Below are 23,362 nucleotides of genomic sequence, written 5' to 3'. Positions count from 1 at the left end.
GCCACCTGTATCCGTGCCGGTAACGCGCCGTGTTATCCGGAGTAGAGGAGGAGGGGCAGCCAATGATGCAATCCCTGCGGCTATACTCCTGCTCACACACACACAGGAGTGAATAAAACAATCTTCACTGGTGCAAAGCTTATGACAGGGCAGACTCACCACATCCAGGTACCAGCCGCAGTGCGATCGCTCCTGTCCACAACCGCGCTTGCCCACAGCTGCGAGTGTGGGAGGCCTAGTTAGCAAGTTAGCCTATACTTCTGCTAAGATGGATATTAGTTGCGGCTTACCCTTTCGGAATGTCCTCCTGCACCCAGCCACGCCAACCTGCCACTGCAGCCACCAGGCAAAGAGGAAGCGAATTCCTAAGCTTCCTATCCCCTGTGCTTTTATACTCCCCCAGCACCACCAACTTAATAAGTGGTGGTGCTGGCAGCACAGTGCCATCTAGTGGCGAGGAGGTATTAACCCTCCTGTCACATGCACCCCCACATTTTGCATCGTCGACCCGACGATGAACCAACCCATTCCGCTAACCTCAACACCAGGGCCTAAAGGCAGCAAACTGTGTGCAAATTGCTGGATTAGCAGGCTCCTGAGCTGGTCTGGCCCGGGGTTCCACAGAGCGCGGGAGATGGTACACATTAGAGTGGTGTCCAGCAGTTGAGCGACCAGTTCGGCGCACAGCCTGCTGGCTGGAACTAGGCTGATCATCTGCTGGCACCGACTGCCACCGCAATCTCTGTGTTTCAGGGACAGGCCCTGCATTCACAGAACCTATTGCGGGGCCTGACCGATGTGCCACAGGGTTTTCAGAAACCAGAAGCCACACGTCGCCTTTACTGGAGCTGTTACTCTCATCCAAGTCCACCACTTTGGTGGGGGGCACGACCGTAGATGCGAAGGTCCCCAGTTCTGGTTGAATCACAGCTTTCAACATGTCCCGATGTACCGTTCGAACCTTTTGCAAATCATTTGCAGGAGCTACTGTATACACGGCCCCATGGCCAGATGGAGCTTTAACGATCTGGTGGACCACAGGACTCCAATGGTCCTGAATCTTATGCCTCCCCTTTGCTCCGTGATCCCTCAGATAAACCATCTGACCAACAGGGAGAGGCGCATCACGCACCTGCAAATCATGTCGCCGCTTTCGATGGCTAGCAGCGACCTGCAAACGCTCCCGAGCGCCCTCAAATGCGACTTGCAATCTGGCCTGATGTTCAGCAACCCAGTCCTGTACCGCACCAGAAGTTGGGTTCTCCACTCGGCCCAGCAAGAAGTCTACTGGCAGACGAGGTTCCTGTCCAAACATTAGAAAAAAAGGTGACTCCCCAGTGCTCTGATGGGGTGTAGTGTTATAACAAAACAGCACTTGAGGCAGACATGAAGCCCAGTCACGTTTCCGCGAAGCTGGCAGTGTTCGGAGGAGGTTATGCAGAGTTCTGTTAAACCGCTCACATTGGCCGTTACCTGCGGGATGGTAGGGAGTGGTGTGAGATTTAACAACACCATAAAGTGAGCAAAGCTGTGCAATAAGAGAACTTTCAAAGCTCCGGCCTTGGTCAGAATGCAGACGACCCGGAACACAAACTTATAAAACCACTCCGAGACCAGAATCTGGGCTACAGTGGGAGCCCGTTGGTCTCGTGTGGGAATCGCCACTGTAAATTTACTGAAAACATCAGTCATAATGAGGACATTCTCAAAGCCACCTCTAGAAGGCTCCAACAAGGTGAAGTCAATGGCTAGAACTTTCATTAGGACGTCCAGCCAGTAAATGACCCATAAAACTACGGGGCCCGTACCCAGAGTCCTTGTAAATCTGACACCGCTCACACTGCTGGACCCATGTCTTAATGTCAGAAGACATGCCCGGCCAGTAACAGCGCTGTCGGACCAATTCTGTGGTCCGTTCAATGCCCTGATGACCATGCTCTTGATGCAACTGAGTCAGGATGTCCTTTTTAAGGACTTCAGGCAACAGGAGCTGGAGAAATCCTTCCCTCCCATCTGGGCGAAATACCTGGCGAAAGAGGACCCCATCCTTCTCCACCAACCGCTCCCACTGGCGCAGCAGAGCCAAAGCTGATTTAGACAACTGCAGCCTCTCAGTAGGGGTAGGTGGAGCCTTCCGCTGCCAAAACGCCCACACTTCTGCAAGGAGGGGATCCCTGCCCTGCAACAACCGCAGATCTGACACCGAGTGGACAGGGAGGGCAGAGACAAGTGACTGACATGCACTCACCTCTGCACAGAATGGTGGTGGAGAACTCTGTCGCAGGCTAAGGGGGAGCACAGTGCCCGGCAAGCTAGATGGAAGTGCTTGCGAGCCTGGGACATACTGCCGTGATAACGCGTCCACGTTCCTGTTACTACGGCCTGAACGATATTTTATAGAAAAGTCAAAATCAGCCAGTTGTGCAACCCAGCGATGCTCAGTGGCCCCCAACTTAGCAGACTGAATGTAACTTAGCGGGTTGTTGTCCGTGTACACAATGCATTTGTGCCCCAACAGATACTCCCTGAATTTTTCTGTCATTGCCCACTTAAGTGCCAGAAATTCCAACTTCATGGAACTGTAGTTTGACATATTACGCTCTGAAGGCCGAAGACCTCGGCTGGCATATGCCACGGGCCGCACGCCCTGATCAGTCTCTTGTGAAAGGACCGCACCCAGCCCAAAGTGACTAGCATCAATCTCCAGAATGAATGGACAGGAAAAGTCAGCGTATGTCAGTACTGGGGCTGAAACCAGCCGAGACTTCAATGCCTCAAAGCTTTCCTCGCACTGAGGTGTCCACAAGGCATCCAGGGCCTGTCGTGACCCTTTTGACTTGGTGCCTACCAGGCTAGCCACCAATTTATGCAGAGGACTAGCTAGCTTAGCAAAGCCCTCCACGAAGCGCCGGTAGTAGCTAGCAAAGCCTAAAAATGAGCGCAGCTCTGAGACATGGCGAGGGCGTTGCCACTTGGCTACCGCCTCAATTTTCTTCGGGTCTGTGGAGACTCTTGAGATAATGTGCCCCAAATAGCTCACCTCCTGCTGAAAGAAGGCACATTTCTCTAGTTTCGCTTTGAGACCTTCCCTTTTCAGCCGGTCAAGCACAATTTCCAGTCTCTGCAGATGCTGTGTGACAGAGGATGAATAGACGATGATGTCATCTAAATAAAGTAGCAGGGACTGACCCTGCTGATCACCAAACATCCTCTGCATCAACCGCTGGAAGGTACTTGGAGCATTACAAAGACCGAAAGGCATGCGGTTGAACTCAAAAAGGCCAAATGGAGTGCAGAATGCAGTCTTGGCCCGGTCTTTCTCAGCCACAGGGACCTGGTTATAACCACTAGCCAAGTCAATAGTGGAAAACCAGCGTGCCCCAGACAGCACATCTAGACTCTCCTCGATGCGAGGCAGGGGAAAAGCATCCTTTCTGGTCTTACTATTAAGCAGTGGCATCTCTGCATTTGGGGCCAGTAGGGCCTGGCCCCACCAGATGTCGCTATGGAGCAGCCCTTATAGAGTAATAATCTACTAAAAATATCTAATCAAAAATAATAATACTCTATAAAGACTAATTATCTTATAAAGACTATTTTTATATAAACATTCATACATTATCAAGAGCTTTGCCCACGAATGCCGACAGTAGCCTACTTTCTATAAACGCACAGAGAATGGGGCCGGCCCATCAGCGCCTGTTTAAATTGATGAACAACTAAAATGATGGTGCGCATGTCCAAAACTGTTCTTAGTAGACAGCCGTGGGGCACAACTATCGTGGCCCCAAGCCGATGTCATCCAATTAAAATACTGGGATGACATACGTCAAGACGTGAATAAACTGTGCAGTTTTCATGGATTGTGTGTACTACGCATCAAGCTAGGTTGATTTTCAGTGTTAGCGACTAGGCGAAAGAGATGAAAAATGAATGAAGTTGATTCATTAATAAAAGCTAAATTTAACACTTTGCCACTTGAGCAAAAACTAGAAATTAAACGTTTGGGACCTCACCACCCGGTGGATTTTAACATCGTTCAAGCGGGAAAGGACAAAACCCGTTCCTTCAACCCAGAATGGTTCTATAGGAAAACATGGCTAACTGCAAGTGTCGCCAGAAAATCGCTGTTCTGCTTTCCTTGCCTACTCTTTGGAGGAGAAACTACATGGACCTCATCGGGATTCAAAGATCTGAAACATCTTTCAGAACGTCTGGCCAAACATGAGAGCAGTGGCTCACATGTTGAGAATTCTCTGAAACTGGGCTTGCTTGGCAGTGCTAACATAGCAGCACAGATAAATTCCGCTCACAAACGCGCCATTGAACTACACAACAAGCAAACTGAAGAAAACAGGTATGTGCTTGGAAGAATCATTACATGCCTAAAACTCTGCGGTAAATGTGAAGTTGCCTTAAGGGGCCGTGATGAATCTGCCGCTTCGGTGAACCCCGGTATTTTCCGGAGCATTTTTGAGACTATGTGTGAGGGTGACTCCAGACTCAGACAACATTATGAATCACAGCCATACTTCAAAGGGACCTCAGCCACAATTCAAAACGAACTTCTGGACTGTATGTTTAATGTATATCAGGAGGAAGTTGTGAAGCAGGTGTCCAAGGCTACTTTCGTTGCTGTTCAAGCTGACGAAACAACAGATGTGTCGTGCAAATCGCAGATGGTGGTTGTGCTCCGTTATATGACTGGAACAACAGTGAAAGAGAGGTTTTGGAGATTTGTTGAGGTGAAGGATAAAACGGCACCTGGTCTTGCAAGAACAATACAACAAGTTCTTGAGCCATTGAGTTTAAAAGATAAATTAATTGCGCAAACGTATGATGGTGCGGCGGTCATGAGTGGGCACATCCGTGGCGTTCAGACACTGATTAAAGATATGTACCCAAACGCGCAATTTGTGCATTGCTACGCACACCAGTTAAATCTGACTCTACAGCAGGTGTGCTCCGCAAGAATCTCCGATCTAAAAGTTTTCTTTGCTGATCTGTCTGCCTTTGCTACATTTTTCTCCAACTCGCCAAAGAGAACTCCTGCGTTATCAGAAACATCTGATCGGCGCATCCCACGGCCACCTGCTACTCGGTGGAATTTTAAAAGCAGAACAGTGAATGCTGTGTGGGAGAACCGTGTAGATATCAAGATGTGTCTGGATAAAATCCGAACAGAACCTGGATGGGACAGCATTACCATTCGTGAAGCATATGGTCTTGCCATGCACCTGCAGGATGACACTTTTTTACAGTATTTGCAGTTTTTCTACCAGCTTATGCCAGAAGTAGATATTCTGTATAACACACTGCAAAAACGGAATGTGGATGCAGCCACAGTTAATCGCGCCATGGGTGGCTTCAAAGACAGCGTGGGTCGACTAAGAAAAAAGGTGGATGACACCGCTCAAGAGAGAGAGGCAGCGCCAATGAAACGGAGGAAAAAAAACACTGCTGCAGTTATGAAGGAAGCTTGTGATACTGTGGTTGCTCAAGTGGAGGAAAGATTTTGCAAAAGTGATCACCTCATAGCATCACAGCTGGTGGACTGCACACTATTCAGTAAGTTCAGCAAAGCATTCCCAAGTGCTGAATTTGAAACTGCAATCAAAATATGGCCAATTGGAAATAAAGTTAAACTCGAAACTGAACTGAAGTCACTGTACTGTCATTCAGAGTTGCATGCAGGAAATACTCTCCCTCTGCTGCAGTTGATTTATGACAACAACCTACAGGAGGCCCTATCAGAAACTGTGTCACTGCTTAAAATTATAATCACAACACCTATGGCCACAGCTGAGTCAGAGAGAAACTTTTCAACACTGAAAAGAATAAAAACATTTACAAGAAACACAATGGGGCAGCAGAGGTTAAATGCACTGGCTATGTTGTCCATTGAAAATGAATTCATTCATGGATTACTGGACTTTGACAGACAGGTTATTGACAAGTTTGCTCAGATGAAAGATCGACGTGCATCCTTTCTATTCAAGAAATGAACTGCAATGGTGAGTGATTTTTTTCCATGAGCCTTCATTTGTAATTATATGTATGAAATATGTTGTGTTCTTGAACTGAAATTGAATTTTATGTGTATGTTTTGTCATTTTTGGGGGGTCATTTAATACAGATCAATCTCAGGTTCTAATGTATATCCATCACAGAAGTATCAGATGGTGCATACAGGTGTAGACTCTGTTGTGCCCCACTCAACTTTTCATGCCAGAGACGCCACTGCTATTAAGACGGCGGTAGTCCACACACAAGCGTAGACTCCCGTCTTTCTTTCTCACCAAAACAATTGGTGAGGCATATGGACTGCTACTTTCCCTGATTACCTGAGACTCCAAAAGTTGGTGAATATGGGCCTTTACTGCCTCATAGTCTGAGGGAGGAATGCGCCGATACCTCTGCCGGACCGGAACATCATCCACCAGAGGGATTTCGTGAGACAACAGGCTAGTGCAACCCAAATCACCATCATGTGCTGAAAACACTGACTGATACTTCTCTAGTAAAGATTTAGCACTAGCCTGTTCCTGTTCTGGTAGCACAGACAGATCCAGCATGTCCAGTTCACTTGACCTAGTGTCCGCCACAGTTTGTAATGAAATTGTTGCCGTTACCGACTCCACTTCAGCCACGCCAGCCGGCAGGCTAACAACCTGTGCCATATTTAACACTCCCAACCCAGTCCGTGGGTAGAGGAGAACCTCGGTTGTCCCCACATTAACCACTGGGACGTACACCGTACCCTGGACAACCTGTAAGAGGCATGGGGAGGCCAAGAGCCCAGCAGGTAAACCTGACTCTGGGGGCTCAAACAGCACATTCTGGCCAGCTAATTTTTCAGAGCAAGTACCCGCTACAAACTTCCTTACCCCTCCCGGTATGCGCACTACACGCCTTCCTCTGACTCTCACTGAATGAGTAGGATCCCCCTGGATTGAGGTAGACGACTGGTGGTATTGCTGCAGTGCTGCCACAATTGGACCAGGAGCTTCTGAAATGGGAGTGGAGTCAAAGAGGGACTGACCGAATGTACTGAAAAGTTCCTGGTAACAGCGGCGAATAACATTCATCCCCAGGACCCCGGGGACGGAGGAAACAGCACTAGGGAGGTCTTTGACAACAAGAATCCCACAGCTGGGTATCACCTTGCCACACAACTCCACATCCAGCTCCAAATAGCCAATATATGGAATAGCCAAGCCATTTGCCGCTCGTAGCTGTAGCCAATGACACGACTGCAGACGCTCACCACCCCAGGGTGCAAACTGTTTCTGAAAGAAACTTTCTGTCATGGTTGACACCATAGAACCCGTGTCCACCAGGCAGGTAACTTCCACCCCACCAACTGCAACACAAATTGTTGGACAGGGTGCAATCAGATCCGTCCCTACACCCTTCTGTGAGCCTAAAGACTCCCCATCTGAGCTGTGGCTCCGCAACTCAGCGGGCTTCAGTTTTCCGACTGATTAGAGGGCCGGGAAAAGGGAGCAGTACTTGGATTAAATCCCGCAACAGAATTCCCCTGCCGCCGCGGGAAAGCTCGCTCATTCTCACACTCCCGTGCAAAATGACCTGGTTGCCGACACCGGCGACAGATTAGGGACCCATGACGGGGGACCTGCTCACGAGGGCGAGGGGCCTGCAGAGAGGCTACAGTCAGTGCAAGCTGATTGAGCTGCTCCTGTTGTTGTTTCAGAACATCCATCAACTCACTCAAAGTTGGCTCAGATGGACTGCTCCGACGAGCAGGCTGGAGGCGGCCCTGCACTGCATACTGGAGGCCATAAGCCGATGGCAACGAGCAGCTACGTGGTCTCCCACCACCTGGAAGACCCTCTCTCTCCCATCTAATAGCCTCGCTACGGAGCTCCAACATGGTGGCTCTAGGTTGTTGCCGCACAAGCTGTTTAAGTTCCCTACGAAGAGAGCTATCATAGACATGCTCAATAAACTGGTCCCTAAGCAAGACACCAGCATTAGGTACTCCATCAGGTGCACTCTGCTTTACCCGGTCCATCAGCGCCATGAGAGCCAAAGAAAACTCCTGCAAAGTCTCCCCTTCCTGCTGGTGTCGAGAAAAAAAAGCTTGTTGCAAAGTGACATAAGACTCTGCACATCCATAAAGTTCTTTTAAGATGTCAAGAACCTGGACTGGGTCACTCCGCTCCCCTCTAGAGCGGAACTTAATCTCCTCCTTTGCCTCCCCCTCCAAATGATCAAATATAAACAAGGCCTGGTCTGCAGCAGCAAGGTGGCGGGCACACACACACGCCTGCATCTCTTCTATCCACTCAGCTATTCCCATGCCAGTCTTACCATTAAACATGGGACACCTTCGGTCTCTAGGAATTACCACCAAGCGCTCTGTCACAGGGCCAACACTCACCGCCGGGGCATCGCTTGCTGAAGGAGATGAGGCACCGCTAGCACCCACCTGGAGGGCTGCCTGCTCCCGCCGCAGCCGTTCATTGTCAGCCTTAAGCTGCACCATGAGCTCCCTCAGTTGCTGCACCTCCTCCTCCATAACGACCACCGCCCACTACACAGAGCTCACGTGAGGATATGACTTGGGATTCCCCGATTTCCAACCCTGCTGTTCTGGCTCCAACTGCACCAAAGAAAGAAAAAAACACAATTAAAAACCACAAAAACCAGAAAAACAAAAGAGCAAAAAAACAAGGGAAAAAAAAAAAGAGCAAAAAAAAAAAACAAAGAAGAAAAAAAAGAGAAAAACAAAAAAAAAAACAAACAAACCACTATGGAATGACTCTGCCCCTTAAATAGTAATCCTGCCGACAACGCCAAAATGTGGCATGACGAGGGTAGGGCCTTAATAAGTAGCTTCGTTGATAAGGATGTGTGACAACGCCACCCAGGGGAATTTCACCCCCGGGAACCTTCTAGCTCTTAAAAGTAATAGCTAGGTTTATATCATGAGCAGAGTCCGTTCCAATTCACAATAATCTTTATTTAAACAATCAAAATAAAATAAACTGTCGGCGGGTATTTAACCATAAAACTAAAGACACAGATTGTGGGGAGGGCAACCATTCCCAACATTAACCAAATAGGGGAAAACAAGACAAACTCAAACCAAACCACCAGTGTAGACACATCAACCGTGCTCAAACGACCACCACCAGGGAGGGGAATGTTGCTCGGAGCCCACAGCACCTGTACACAAAACACAGAATTAAAAGTACGCCACCGACAGTTAAACTAAAATCTAGTAGAAATATGCCATCAAGCAGGACAACAAATAAAAGGTAAACTTCAGCGCCACAAGTCCAGAATAATCCGTCCAGTGTAATCAGTTCAGGCACGCCAGAACAGCAGGGCTGCCGATGATCACTTCCACCGAGTCGCCACCTGTATCCGTGCCGGTAACGCGCCGTGTTATCCGGAGTAGAGGAGGAGGGGCAGCCAATGATGCAATCCCTGCGGCTATACTCCTGCTCACACACACACACAGGAGTGAATAAAACAATCTTCACTGGTGCAAAGCTTATGACAGGGCAGACTCACCACATCCAGGTACCAGCCGCAGTGCGATCGCTCCTGTCCACAACCGCGCTTGCCCACAGCTGCGAGTGTGGGAGGCCTAGTTAGCAAGTTAGCCTATACTTCTGCTAAGATGGATATTAGTTGCGGCTTACCCTTTCGGAATGTCCTCCTGCACCCAGCCACGCCAACCTGCCACTGCAGCCACCAGGCAAAGAGGAAGCGAATTCCTAAGCTTCCTATCCCCTGTGCTTTTATACTCCCCCAGCATCACCAACTTAATAAGTGGTGGTGCTGGCAGCACAGTGCCATCTAGTGGCGAGGAGGTATTAACCCTCCTGTCACACTAGTAATGAGTAAAGTAGTCCAATTAACAAGTAAAGTAATCCTAGGAATGAGCAAAGTAGTTCTAGGAATGAGTAAAGTAGTCCTATTAACAAGTAAAATAATCATTGGAATAAGTTAAGTAATCTAGGAATGAGTAACGTAGTCCTAGGAATGCGTAAAGTAGTCCGAGGAATGAGCAAAGTAGTCCTAGGAATGAGTATAGTAGTCATATTAATGAGTAAAGTAATACTAGGAATGAGCTAAGTAGTCCTAGGAATGAGTACAGTAATAATTGGAATGAGTAAAGTCATCCTAGGAATGAGTGAAGTGGTCCTAGGGAATAAGTAAATTAATCTAGGAATGAGTAAAGTCGTCCTAGTAATGTGTAAAGTAGTCCTATTAACAAGAAAAGTAGTTCCAGGAATGAGTAAAGTAGTCCTAGAAATGAGTACAGTAATCATAGGAATGATTAAAATAGTCCTAGGAATGAGTAAAGTAGTCCTATTAACAAGTAAAGTAATCCTAGGAATGAGTAAAGTAATCCTAGGAATTAGTAAAGTAGTCCTAGGAATGAGCAAAGTAGTCATAGGAATGAGTAAAGTAATCCAAAGGAATAAGTAAAGTAATCCTGGAATGAGTAAAGTAATCCTAGGAATGAGTAAAGTAATCCTTGGAAAGAGCAAAGTAATCCTAGGAATGAGTAAAGTAGTCCTATTAATAAGTAAAGTAATCATAGGAATGAGTAAAGTAATCCTAGGAATGAGTAAAGTCGTCCTAGGAATGAGTAAAGTAGACCTAAGGAATGAGTAAAATAATCTAGGAATGAGTAAAGTAATCCTATTAATGAGTAAAGTAGCCCTAGGAATGAGTAAAGTAGTCCTAAGAATGAGTAAAATAGTCCTATTAACGAGTAAAGTAATCCTTGGAAAGAATAAAGTAAAACTAGGAATAAGTAAAGTAGTCCAAGGAATGAGTAAAGTAGTCCTATTAACGAGTAAAGTAATCTAGGAATGAGTAAAGTAGTCCTATTATTGAGTAAAGTAATCATAGGAATTAGCAAAGTTGTCATAGTAATGTGTAAAGTAGTCCTATTAATGAGCAAAGTAGTCCTAGTCTCCATTAAAGAGCAGCTCTGCATCCCGGACATCGAGCTTGTCGCCGTCGGACTTCGCCCATATTATTTGCCGAGGGAATTTACCAGTGTTATCGCCATAAATGTTTACATTCCACCATCTGGTAACGCAGAAGCAGCGTGTGACGTCATCCACTCTGTAACTGCGGGACTACAGACGAAACACCCCGGGGCCTTCATCGTCATCACAGGTGATTTTAACCATGTGTCTCTCTCATCCACTCTTCCAACCTTCCACCAGTTTGTTACATGCACCACCCGTGAAAATAAGACTTTGGACCTGCTGTATGCAAATGTTGAGGATGCATACAGCTCCACTGCCCTGCCACCACTGGGCAGGTCAGACCACAACCTAGTCCTGCTCTCACCATCATATAAGCCTGTTGTTCAACAGCACCCAGTCACAGTGAGGACAGTGAGGAAATGGTCTCCTGAGGCCATGGAAACACTGCGGGGAGCGCTGGAGGCCACGGACTGGGATGCGCTGTATGAACCACATGGTGAGGACATCGATGGCCTGACGGACTGTGTCTCTGACTACATTGGGTTCTGCATTGAAAACACCATCCCCACAAAAGAGGTTCGCTGCTACCCTAACAACAAACCGTGGGTTACCAGCAACCTGAAGATCCTTCTTAATGAGAAGAAGAGAGCCTTTAGATCGGGGGATCATGCTGAACTCAAGCGTGTACAAAGGGAACTAAAACACAGCATAAGGGAGAGCAGGGACAACTACAGGAGAAAACTTGAACACAAACTGGGGGACAACAACATCAGGGACGTCTGGAGGGGGATGAGAGAGATCACAGGCTTTCAGAGGAGAGGTGGGGGTGCAGCTGAGTGGGACAGGCAACGTGCCAACGAGTTGAACATGTTTTTCAATAGGTTCAACTCCAACCCCTCCTCCACTGGCAGCCCCTCTTCTGCATCTCAATCTCAATACAACAACTCCCCACCTCCCCCCACCAACACCACCACCTGCTGGGACCCGTTCTCATCTCCTGCCCCCAGGACTTCCTCACAGCCCCCACAGCTCTTCCCCACCTCCGACTGCAGACACCTCTTCGCACCTCTGTTGTCACCTCCACCCCCCAGCCCACTGCTTACATCCACCTCAGAACCTGCTATACCCCCCACCCCCCAGTCTGGACTCCACATCACATCCAGCCAGGTGAAGAGAGAACTGGAGAGACTCAAACAGAGGAAAGCCGCTGGACCGGACGGACTCAGCCCTTATGTGCTGAAAGCATGTTCCGGTCAGCTCTGTGGAGTTCTCCAGCACCTCTTCAACATGAGCCTACGCCTTCAGAGAGTGCCAGTGCTCTGGAAAACATCGTGCCTGGTCCCAGTGCCCAAAAAAGGACGTCCTACTGCACTGGAGGACTACAGGCCAGTAGCACTGACCTCTCACACCATGAAGGTCATGGAGAGACTGGTTCTGGCGCACCTCAGGCCACTGGTGGGCCCATCACAAGACCCCCTCCAGTTTGCATATCAGCCCCATGTTGGGGTTGATGATGCAATCATCTACTTGCTGCAGAGGGCCTACTCCTCCCTGGATAGACCTGACACATCAGTCCGCATCATGTTCTTCGACTTCTCCAGCGCCTTTAACACCATCCAGCCTGGACTGCTGAAGGCCAAACTGCTGGACATGTGGGTGAGTGCTCCCCTCGTCGCCTGGGTAGACGACTATCTGACGGGCAGACCGCAGTTTGTGAGGTTACAGAGCTGCGTGTCTGATCGTCTGATCAGTAACATTGGGGCCCCCCAGGGAACTGTGCTGTCTCCCTTCCTCTTCACCACATACACATCAGACTTTAAGTACTGCACTGAGTCGTGTCATCTGCAGAAATTCTCTGATGACACGGCCATTGTGGGATGTGTGGAGGGGGGGAGGGAGGCAGAGTACAGGGACCTGGTGGACCGCTTTGTGAGGTGGTGTGGGGAGAACCACCTACTGCTGAACGTGGCGAAGACGAGAGAGATGGTGGTGGACTTTAGGAGGAACAAGCCTCTGCCCTCTCCTGTCTGCATCAATGGGACGGATGTGGACTCAGTGGACTCATACAAATATCTAGGCGTCACACTTAACAATAAGCTGGACTGGTCCACCAACACTGACACCATCTACAAGAAGGGGCAGAGCCGGCTTTACTTCTTAAGGAGGCTCAGGTCCTTCCACGTCTGCAATAAGATGCTGCAGATGTTTTATCAGTCTGTGGTGGCGAGCGCCATCTTCTTTGCTGTAGTGTCCTGGGGTGCGGGCATCAAGGCAAAGGACGCCAACAGACTGAAGAAACTGATCAGAAAGGCAGAGTCTGCTGTCGGCTCTAAACTTGTCACCCTGGAGGAGGTGGTGGAGGAGAGAATGCTGGCAAAACTGCTGGCAATCAGGGACAACCCCTCCCACCCCCTCCATAACACACTGGACAAGCTAAAGAGCAGTTTTAGCAGCAGACTGATCCAACCCCGCTGCTCTAAGGAACGGTACAGGAGATCGTTCCTTCCTGCTGCAATAAGACTCCATAACTCATCCACCTCTGCCAAAGCCATGATCACACAACTGGACTAAGCCAACCACTGAACTTACTGCAACCTATAACTGTCGCTTGATATTATATATCATATAATTATACAATATTTGTATCCTTTGCACATCCAACATTCTGTATCATCTTTGCACATCCTTTATTCACATAGTCATATTTACATATTAATATCTGATAGCTAGTTTCATTATTACTTCATCTTGCCACTGCACTTTATCTGCCAATCCACTCTGTATTCATATTTTATTTATTTCTAATTTTATTCCACTCTGGATTTCTATCTTTATTTTATTTCTACTTCTATTCCACTTTACTTATATTGTATATTTTACTTCTATTTTTTATTCATAGTTTATGCCACGTATGACACTGAACTACTGTAACAACGCAATTTCCCTTCGGGGATAAATAAAGTTGTCTATCTATCTATCTATCTATCTATCTATCTATCTATCTATCTATCTATCTATCTATCTATCTATCTATCTATCTATCTATCTATCTATCTATCTATCTATCTATCTATCTATCTATCTATCTATCTATCTATCTATCTATCTATCTATCTATCTATCTATCTATCTATCTATCTATCAGTAGTCATAGGAATGAGTAAAGTAGGTCTAGAAATGAGTAGTCATAGAAATGAGTAAAGTAATCTAGAAATGACTACAGTAATCATTGGAATGAGTAAAGTAATCATAGGAATGAGTAAAGTAGTCCTAGGAATGAGTAAAGTAGTCCTAGGGAATGAGTAAAGTAATCCTAGGAATGAGTAAAGTAGTCCTAGGAATGAGTAACATAGTCCTATTAACAAGTAAAATAATCCTTGGAATGAGTAAAGTAATCCTAGGAATGAGTAAAGTAGTCCTAGGAATTAGTAAAGTAGTCCTAGGAATGAGTAACGTAATCCTAGGAATGAGTAAAGTAGTCCTAGGAATTAGTAAAGTAGTCCTAGGAATGAGTAAAGTAATCCTAAGGAATGAGTAAAGTAATCTTAGGAATGAGTAAGTAGTCCTATTAATAAGTAAAGTAATCCCAGGAATGAGTAAAGTAGTCCTAGGGAATGAGCAAAGTAATCCTACGAATGAGTAAAGTAGTCCTAGGAATGAGTAAATTAGTCCTATTAACAAGTAAAGTAATCCTATGAATGAGTAAGTAGTCCTATTAATAAGTAAAGTAATCCCAGGAATGAGTAAAGTAGTCCTAGGGAATGAGTAAAGTAATCCTACGAATGAGTAAAGTAGTCCTAGGAATTAGTAAAGTAGTCCTAGGAATGAGTAACGTAATCCTAGGAATGAGTAAAGTAGTCCTAGGAATTAGTAAAGTAGTCCTAGGAATGAGTAAAGTAATCCTAAGGAATGAGCAAAGTAATCCTACGAATGAGTAAAGTAGTCCTAGGAATGAGTAAATTAGTCCTATTAACAAGTAAAGTAATCCTATGAATGAGTAAGTAGTCCTATTAATAAGTAAAGTAATCCCAGGAATGAGTAAAGTAGTCCTAGGGAATGAGTAAAGTAATCCTACGAATGAGTAAAGTAGTCCTAGGAATTAGTAAAGTAGTCCTAGGAATGAGCAAAGTAGTCCTAGGAATGAGCAAAGTAATCCTAGGAATGAGTAAGTAGTCCTATTAATAAGTAAAGTAATCCCAGAAATGAGTAAAGTAGTCCTAGGGAATGAGTAAAGTAATCCTTGGAATGAGTAAAGTAGTCTTATTAATGAGTAAAGTAGCCCTAGGAATGAGTAAAGTAGTCCTAAGAATGAGTAAAATAGTCCTATTAACGAGTAAAGTAATCCTTGGAAAGAATAAAGTAAAACTAGGAATGAGTAAAGTAGTCCTAGGAATGAGTAAAGTAGTCCTATTAACGAGTAAAGTAATCCTTGGAAAGAATAAAGTAAAACTAGGAATGAGTAAAGTAGTCCTAGGAATGAGTAAAGTAATCCTAGGAATTAGTAAAGTAGTCCTAGGAATGAGCAAAGTAGTCATAGGAATGAGTAAAGTAATCCAAAGGAATAAGTAAAGTAATCCTGGAATGAGTAAAGTAATCCTAGGAATGAGTAAAGTAATCCTTGGAAAGAGCAAAGTAATCCTAGGAATGAGTAAAGTAGTCCTATTAATAAGTAAAGTAATCCTAGGAATGAGTAAAGTAATCCTAGGAATGAGTAAAGTCGTCCTAGGAATGAGTAAAGTAGACCTAAGGAATGAGTAAAATAATCTAGGAATGAGTAAAGTAATCCTAGGAATGAGTAAAGTAATCCTATTAATGAGTAAAGTAGCCCTAGGAATGAGTAAAGTAGTCCTAAGAATGAGTAAAATAGTCCTATTAACGAGTAAAGTAATCCTTGGAAAGAATAAAGTAAAACTAGGAATAAGTAAAGTAGTCCTAGGAATGAGTAAAGTAGTCCTATTAACGAGTAAAGTAATCTAGGAATGAGAAAAGTAGTCCTAGTAATCAGGCTGGGCAATATTGCCTATGACTGGTATCCTGTTACACGATATGTATCCCGATGTTTAGAAATCTCCTCTAAAACTCTGTAAATGATGAATCCAGCATCATCAGCATAAAAAGACACGAGTAGGATTTAAGTAAACTCTGCTAAATTCATCTTCATTGCGATTTCTCTCTTTCAACAAACAAACCCCAGCCCCCCAACATCAAGCCTCACCAACCCCTATAAGATCAAGTTTATTTTATTTTCTATAATTAATTAATATCTGATATATTTTTTCATTAAATTATTTTATATTCAAATATTATCTAATTTTTTTTTGTTCTTTTTCTCTTTTGCAGTAGATCCCAACAGCAGTAATCGGGAGTTCCTTTTCCTCTAGAACAGGTTTATATGTTGTTCTTTTATCATAAAAACTAAGCAGCCTGGTTTTATTTATCTCATTCTCATGTTGACATGAAATTACGTTGCGTCATGTCTACATGCTCTGTGCACACAGGTAAGCTACACTCCCACTTGCAGACAGAGCGCACTTAGAAACGGTTGCATCCACCACCTATAAAACAGAAATATCTGGTTAAGATCAGCTCTTTTTCTTTTAAAGGTGGTAAAATCCTAGCTTTAGAGAACTCTGCAGCCTCTCACATGAAGCTTCACTAAATTCTTTGTAACACAGGTGGTAAGGATGTTGCTATGACCTGTCTTCTGTAAATAACCGGCTGCTAATGGTCAGTGTCGTTTGATGATCTCACACTTCATTGCACCCATGGGGAAGACGCTGGCAAAGGCTGCTGGGAAGACTCACAGCGTTTCGCTGTAACCACAACACAGTGGAAACGCTACAACAGAGACTTTTAGTAATTGATTATGTCTCCAAACAGCTTCCTTGCTTGTCTCTCTGTGAGGGAGCAGGGCATGATTTCCTAAATTATGCATGGGTAAAGGAAGGAAAGGAGGCTTTTAGAATGTGAGAAGATACAAGTGCAGGCCAACAGCTCCAGCTGAGACAATTTATGTCTCAAAAAATGACTTAAACTCCATTTTTCATACATTATTTCACAGGGGTCATTTCACAAGCATGAAGGAATGAAACTCTTTACTGAGACAAAAATGTAATAAGACACTGTTTTCCTGGCCGTATGTCTCCTTCAGTTGACTGTGCAGACATCGTCCTGAGCTGTCTCTTCTGCCGCTTCTACAACTTGATCACCATGCTACCGGACTCCTGCGAGAGACTCACTGACCACTGCTGCCCTGACTACAAACACGTCACCGCCGCCATGGAGGTGGAGTCTACATCCAGCGATGATGACGGCGGCGTGGCCTTGGATTGCGGTCTGCTCACTTCCTGTCATGATGCAAGCGACTGTCTGGAGCTGGCTATGGAGGTTTCTGAAATATGCTATCACTAAAGATGAACTCAAAGTGTGTGGAGACGTCAAAGAGCTAAAACTCATGAAAATCAAGAAGATAGGAGGTCTGCACACTTCGGAGTGTGCAGACTGAATCAGGACACAGCTTATAAGCTGAATCTTAAATACTTGTTATAACTTACATCATATTATCCCTGAAATGTTGCAGCTCACGGCCACATTATTTTCAACAGATTGCTTTGCAAACACAAAACATCCAAAGTCCCTGGTTAAAACTGTGTTTTTTGTTCCTGAATCACAAACCTGATAACTTTGGAATATTAAATTTTGTTTTCAAAATGCATAATTTGTTTTTATTATGTACAGCACTTTGTGTTGCTTTGTGCATGAAAGGTGCTCTATAAAAAAAGTTTGATTTGATATCGGTTCATCAGCCATTATTTGATTGTAGATAAATCACAAATTGTGACTGGTAGAAAAAGTTTGAGAACCAGTGTCTTACTGTATGAAAAAGTATTTTTCTCAGGAGTAAATGCATCCCTGTTACTAGGGGCAAGAGACTTCAGCTGCTGTTGAATAATAAAGTATTCCATGAGGTTTAATTCATGCAGATCTTCCAGTTTCAGCTTTATGCACTCCATTTATTTTCTTTCATCTATGAAACCATTGATACTGTTGATGTGATATGTGTGCTTCAGTACAGTAGCATGTGGGAGATACATGAAAATCTTACAGAGCACCATTAAATCTATCACAAAATGGAAAGAATATGGCATCTTAGCAATCCTCACAGACTGGCCAAGAGGGATATAACTCAGAGATCAAAAGTAACCCCAGAGGAGCTGGAAAAGCTCTGCAGCAGTATAGACCTAGACAGATCCGCTATAACCTGTACAGTCTGCAATGATGGCTTTAAAAGAGAATAGCCAGAGAAAAAGATCACTTACACAAAATACGAGAGGTCTTTTTCTTTTTTAGATGTGACTAAAATAAAGTTATTTTAGAAAAACTTGCCTGATGCAAACCCACCTCTAATCACCCTGCAGCAAAGCATGGTGGTGGCGTCGTCATGCTGTGGAGATGGTTTCTATCAGCACGGGTGGGAAACTGCTTAGAACGGAGGACATGATGGATGGTGCTGATTACCGGAATATTTCAGAGGTAAAGCTGTTTCAGGCTTCAGAGGTTTGACACTGGGATGGAAGTTAACCTCCCAGCAGACTACTACGCATACTGCCAGTTCTGCTGTGAAGGACTAGTTGTTATCTTTTTTGTTAACCTGAGGCACCACGGAGACTCAGTGAAATGGTCTGCACCTAGGGGCTGATTAAAAAGGACTCTGTGGGATGGTAAGGTGAGTGATAAGACCGTCTGGGTTATCATGTGGGCGCCCTCCATCCCCAGTGTTTTGCTGATAGGCCCACAACATCTTTCATCTTTTCAGCCACTGACTCAGGGAGTCAGTGGCTGTCTGTTTATCCTGACTGACAGGATAAACAGACAGAAATGATTGACAAGCAGCAGCTCAGCTCACTGGCAAGATCCCTCCTGAATCTCCTCAGCTACACATGAAGCAGGTGGTCCTGAACGTATCAGTGTGAGCCGTTAGCGCTGTTAGCTGTTAGCTGGCCTGTCAGCAGCTCTGGAAAGCTGTGGAGACTCGCGGCAGGTTGTGGCAGCTGCAGGAAGTTGCTGCTGCTACGATTTGAGCTGCTGAGGATCAGCAGGTAAAGAATAAAGTCTGGTGTTACTTTTACACTCTCAGAAGCACAAATCCATCCCAGTGCAGGAATATTTCATCAGAAACTCTGTGGAAGAACAGAAGTCTGAAACTAGCAGATCTACACCAGAGAAGTTCACATCCCTTCATAAGTGTTGGTGGGCGTGGCTTTCTATACCCACCTACCTGCATCTGGAGGGCGGGGCTGTGGGGTTTTTAACATTTCTTATGACGTAGATAACCATTCCATCCCTTTAAAAGTATAGTTTTGAATAATGTGACATTTTTCATTCATTCCAAATGTTACCCACTGGAACTTTACCCGCCTACTACGGGAGTAAATCCCAGCTTTTTATATAATATCACAGTGATTCAGTGGATGATGATGAAATGTTTAAACTGATTATTTCACAGATTCTGGCAGGTTAGGATTTTTATTTGTTTTGATTGAGGAGCCACGATCCATGAGATGTAATCACATGCTGGTTTAACACCTTCATATCACATCACAAAAAGCTGTTTCATTTTATTCCTGAGCTCAATTCAACATTTAACCTTTTAAGATTTGATGTCCCCCAACTAGAGAACTGAGAGCAGGTTTTGCCAAACTGGGCCAAAATGGCCATTTTGCTGACCTCACCTGAACAAAGACTTTATTAGAGATAATGTTCACATATTGTTTTATGGTTTTCCACGTATCCCTGCTTTAACACACCTGACTCGGATAATCAGTCATTGTGTAGAACTCGATTGGCTGTTGGATCCATTTAACTGGATCCAGGAGTGTTGAAGCAGGAATATATTGAAAACCTGCTGGAATCTGGCCCTTGTAGGACCAGACTGAGTAACCCTGTAATAGAGGTTTAGAGCTGCAGCTGCGTCACTCCAAACAGATATTTCCATTCACTCTGAAAGGATTTTGGGCGAGCCTGAAACTTTTTTCATTTGTGCTGTGTGCCACCTTCATTTATTCTTAATTTATCTCACAAGTGTTCCCTTTACTAAGACCCCAAAAGCATTCAAATACAGCTTGTGGTTGCAGAGACATACTCATTTCAAGAATAAAAAATAGGCAAAATATAGTTTTGTAACAGAAACCTAAGAGAATGCATTTCTATTTGCAGACAGTGAAGCGGGATGTAGTGTAAGCCTTCCTCCTATTTAGAATCTCAAACAGAATTAGTTCTGTTAACCAAGCTAGTCCAGTCTGACTAGCATGGCTAGTTAAAACATAGGACTGGGTGTCGTCACTAATTTCCTGAATTGATTCAATTTACAACAGCCTATTTCGATTCGATTAAATCCAATTCGATTCAGTATCGATTAATTTCCAGCTAACTGTGGAACACCAGCTATTTTACTTGAATATTAAAAACCTTCTTAGATAAATACTTTTATAAAAGAATGATTTACTGGACAATCAAACTCAATTACTTGGGAGTAATCAGATTACTGTAATAATCTAATCTGACACGTCTACGTGCATTTCTGAAACACCAGAACAATCCGGTGTTTTCCAGATTCCCAGCCAGGAACGCTGTGGTGGAAACTCTCAGGACTTCTTAAATGTCCTGATGAAGCGTTAAATCCAGCGGAGTCGCTCTAAATGTTCCTAAAGTTCACATCTCAGATACCTGTTGATGTTAATAAAACCCACAAAGAAAACTGGATCCAGTTAAAGCCGGAATACGACTCAGAAACTCCTACAATGACGTAGATTCCGCTTGATCAGCTGTGACGTTGCCGTGACGACCGTGAGGCTCTCGGCGTAACACGGAGAAATCCTCCACCTGCTCCTCCCTGGAGCGAGATGCTTCCATCTCCGCCTGCTGAGAGAAGCTGGAAAACTCTCATCTTTCTGTCTGATTTCCAGCTGGTTGACGGTTTTCTGACACGTGCACTCTGTCCTCTGACGGAAACCTGTGTGTGTATGCACGTGTGTTTGTTTTCACCTCCGGGGACACAGAGAGCAGCTATGACATGTCGTCATGGAAACCAGACAAATAGCATCAGACTGTTTCCTGTTTGATAAAAGGACAAAGTGGAAACCTGTTCATGAGGAAATGTGGCGTTAAGTGATCATGTCGGATTTATTTTAAACTACGTATGTGGGTGGTGACATCACTTCCTGTTGTGAAATGTGGCGGCACCCGCTGTTTTAGCATTCGCTGCTAATATGAGAGTCTGCGGTCTTAGCGTTAGCTGCTAATGTGAGCGGTAATACTCTGCAAAAGACTTTATAGATGAATGTAATCCACACTGGTGAATGAAAACATCTAAATGTGACATCATCTCAGTAAGAGAAGCTGATGACGGAGGAGACACAGGAAACCAGTGGTGTGTATAAATGTTAAGCTCTCGCTGAGCATATAAAAAAATTGATCTCCAAGTTTTATGAATCAATATTGGATTTATTTAATTTGAATCGATTCAAACTGATAAGTTGATTTTTTTAAACCCATCCTTTTGGATATCCACATTTTCCTCAAAACTAAATAGGACATTTCGGTTGTCGGAACAAAGAAAATGTTCTTTCTTCAGCACATCTTACAAATGATTATAGTTTTGATGTTTGATCAACATCTTCCATTTGAATCGAGGATCATTGAACCGACATAGATCGATGTATTGTTGCACTCCTACGAACTACTCAGCGTCCTCATCCGTCTCTTCTCTGAGATCTCCCCTAACAATGGTCAGTAGCAACCATCTTGCATCCTACCTGAGATCTGTCCAGCCAGTAAGTCAGTCTCATGTTGCCTCCTCTCATCTCTTGCTCTGCCTCTTTCTCTCGTGGTTTTCCTCCTCTCATAATGTCCTCTGGCGTTGCTTTGCTGAATCAGCCTGGGTGATGTCTGTTGATTAACGTGCGACGCGGCACATTAAGCAGAAATCAGCTGTAAAGTGATGAAGCGTCCCTGAAAAAGAAGTAGTGAAGTGGTTTCTCAGCCTCGGGATGCTGCTGGCTTAGAGTTCAGAAATGTAGAGAATAAATGTCACTGTGCCATCGAAACGAGTCAAACAGAGTTTTAAGGTCAGAAAGTGACAAAGCGCTGCTGTAAGTTAAAGAAAAACAAACATGATGGGAATCAAACTTGGGAGTGCTGAAGGATCCTTCACGTTGCTGCATCACTGCTGATTTATCAACCAGAGGGAATCTGGAGAAGTCTGCCGTGAAGGTCGCTGGTTATTACAAGATGTCTTTAAACAGCTTAAACCTGATGGAGCGTCCGTTCTTCCAACTTGTTTGGATGAATGTGTTTCCTAATTAATCTGAGTTAATGATGTGGTAGTTCTCTTTCTTTTAAATAAAAGTGACATCCCATCTAAAACATTAAAAATTCTGTTTATACTGCAGCTGCTTTATCCACAAGCAGCAAAGGAAAACATGTTCTGAATATGGGAAGAAAATGACCAGAACTGTACAGATTCATTTAGTTAAAAATGTTCAAATCAACAAATGAATACAGAACTGAGGTGAGGAGCTCACAGCTTAAAAGAGTTATGTTGATTTGTTTATCTCCTCTGAACTGGCTGGTAGAAAAACCCCCATGCAGGCTAAAACAATCCCCATCCGTAGTGTTCTAGCTGTGAACGGTACAGTTTTTATTACTGTGCAGCACAGCGGCGGTGTCATCACAACAACTCTGTGGCCTTGAGGCCTAAAAATTCCTTCACTGCTCCATTAATACACACACTGACACACCAACAAGCACTCCAACCTCAACCTGACAGCCTTTCTGAAGTCCTGACAAAAAAAAAATCTTGAAGCCTGTCCCCTGTTGAGCGTGCCCATTTCAGTTCAAGTGCCACTGGAAACACTGGAGATGCTGGATATGGCGTTTGTAGGACACTTGTCCTTGTCACTCCCCTCAACCTCTGTGCTCAAAGAAGGTTCTCTCAAGTGCATGATCACTGTTTGGATCACTTCAGCTTGAAATATGTCCTTGTGACACAATGGGAAATGGACACCGAAGCGAGGCTGCTGTGTTAGTGAGAGAATGGTATACAGGACAACACGCTACTTGAGCTTCATCTGTTTCCCAGAGAGGTCAGTGCAGAGGCGAGCTACACGGTTCTACTGGATTGGGCTTAATTACACTACCAGACATTTGTTTCTGCCATTAGATATGAAGTCTGGGAAAGTAGAATTACTACCCAAACAGGGAGACGATTACAGAGTATACGGCTGATGTGGTTAATGGTGTCACAGATCCATGACAGCCTTCTACGGAAAAGCTGATTCACTGACATGTGAAGGGTAGATATTATCTGAGGTAGTAAGTAG

The 23,362-nt window shown here is 44.7% G+C and overlaps 1 long non-coding RNA gene across 1 annotated transcript; it reads right to left on the bottom strand.

Moving 5' to 3' along the window:
* Positions 1–9,378: 9,378 nt before the first annotated feature.
* LOC121637211 lies at positions 9,379–9,781 on the bottom strand. The gene is made up of 3 exons (XR_006009813.1): positions 9,675–9,781; positions 9,544–9,602; positions 9,379–9,470 (listed from the first exon to the last, which is right to left on the bottom strand). It is a non-coding gene; the product is annotated as an uncharacterized LOC121637211 (long non-coding RNA).
* Positions 9,782–23,362: the final 13,581 nt, after the last annotated feature.

The sequence above is a fragment of the Melanotaenia boesemani genome, chromosome 3 (assembly GCF_017639745.1).
Source record: "Melanotaenia boesemani isolate fMelBoe1 chromosome 3, fMelBoe1.pri, whole genome shotgun sequence".
Classification (NCBI taxonomy): domain Eukaryota; kingdom Metazoa; phylum Chordata; class Actinopteri; order Atheriniformes; family Melanotaeniidae; genus Melanotaenia; species Melanotaenia boesemani.
This window is presented reverse-complemented; position numbering and strand designations above follow the sequence as displayed.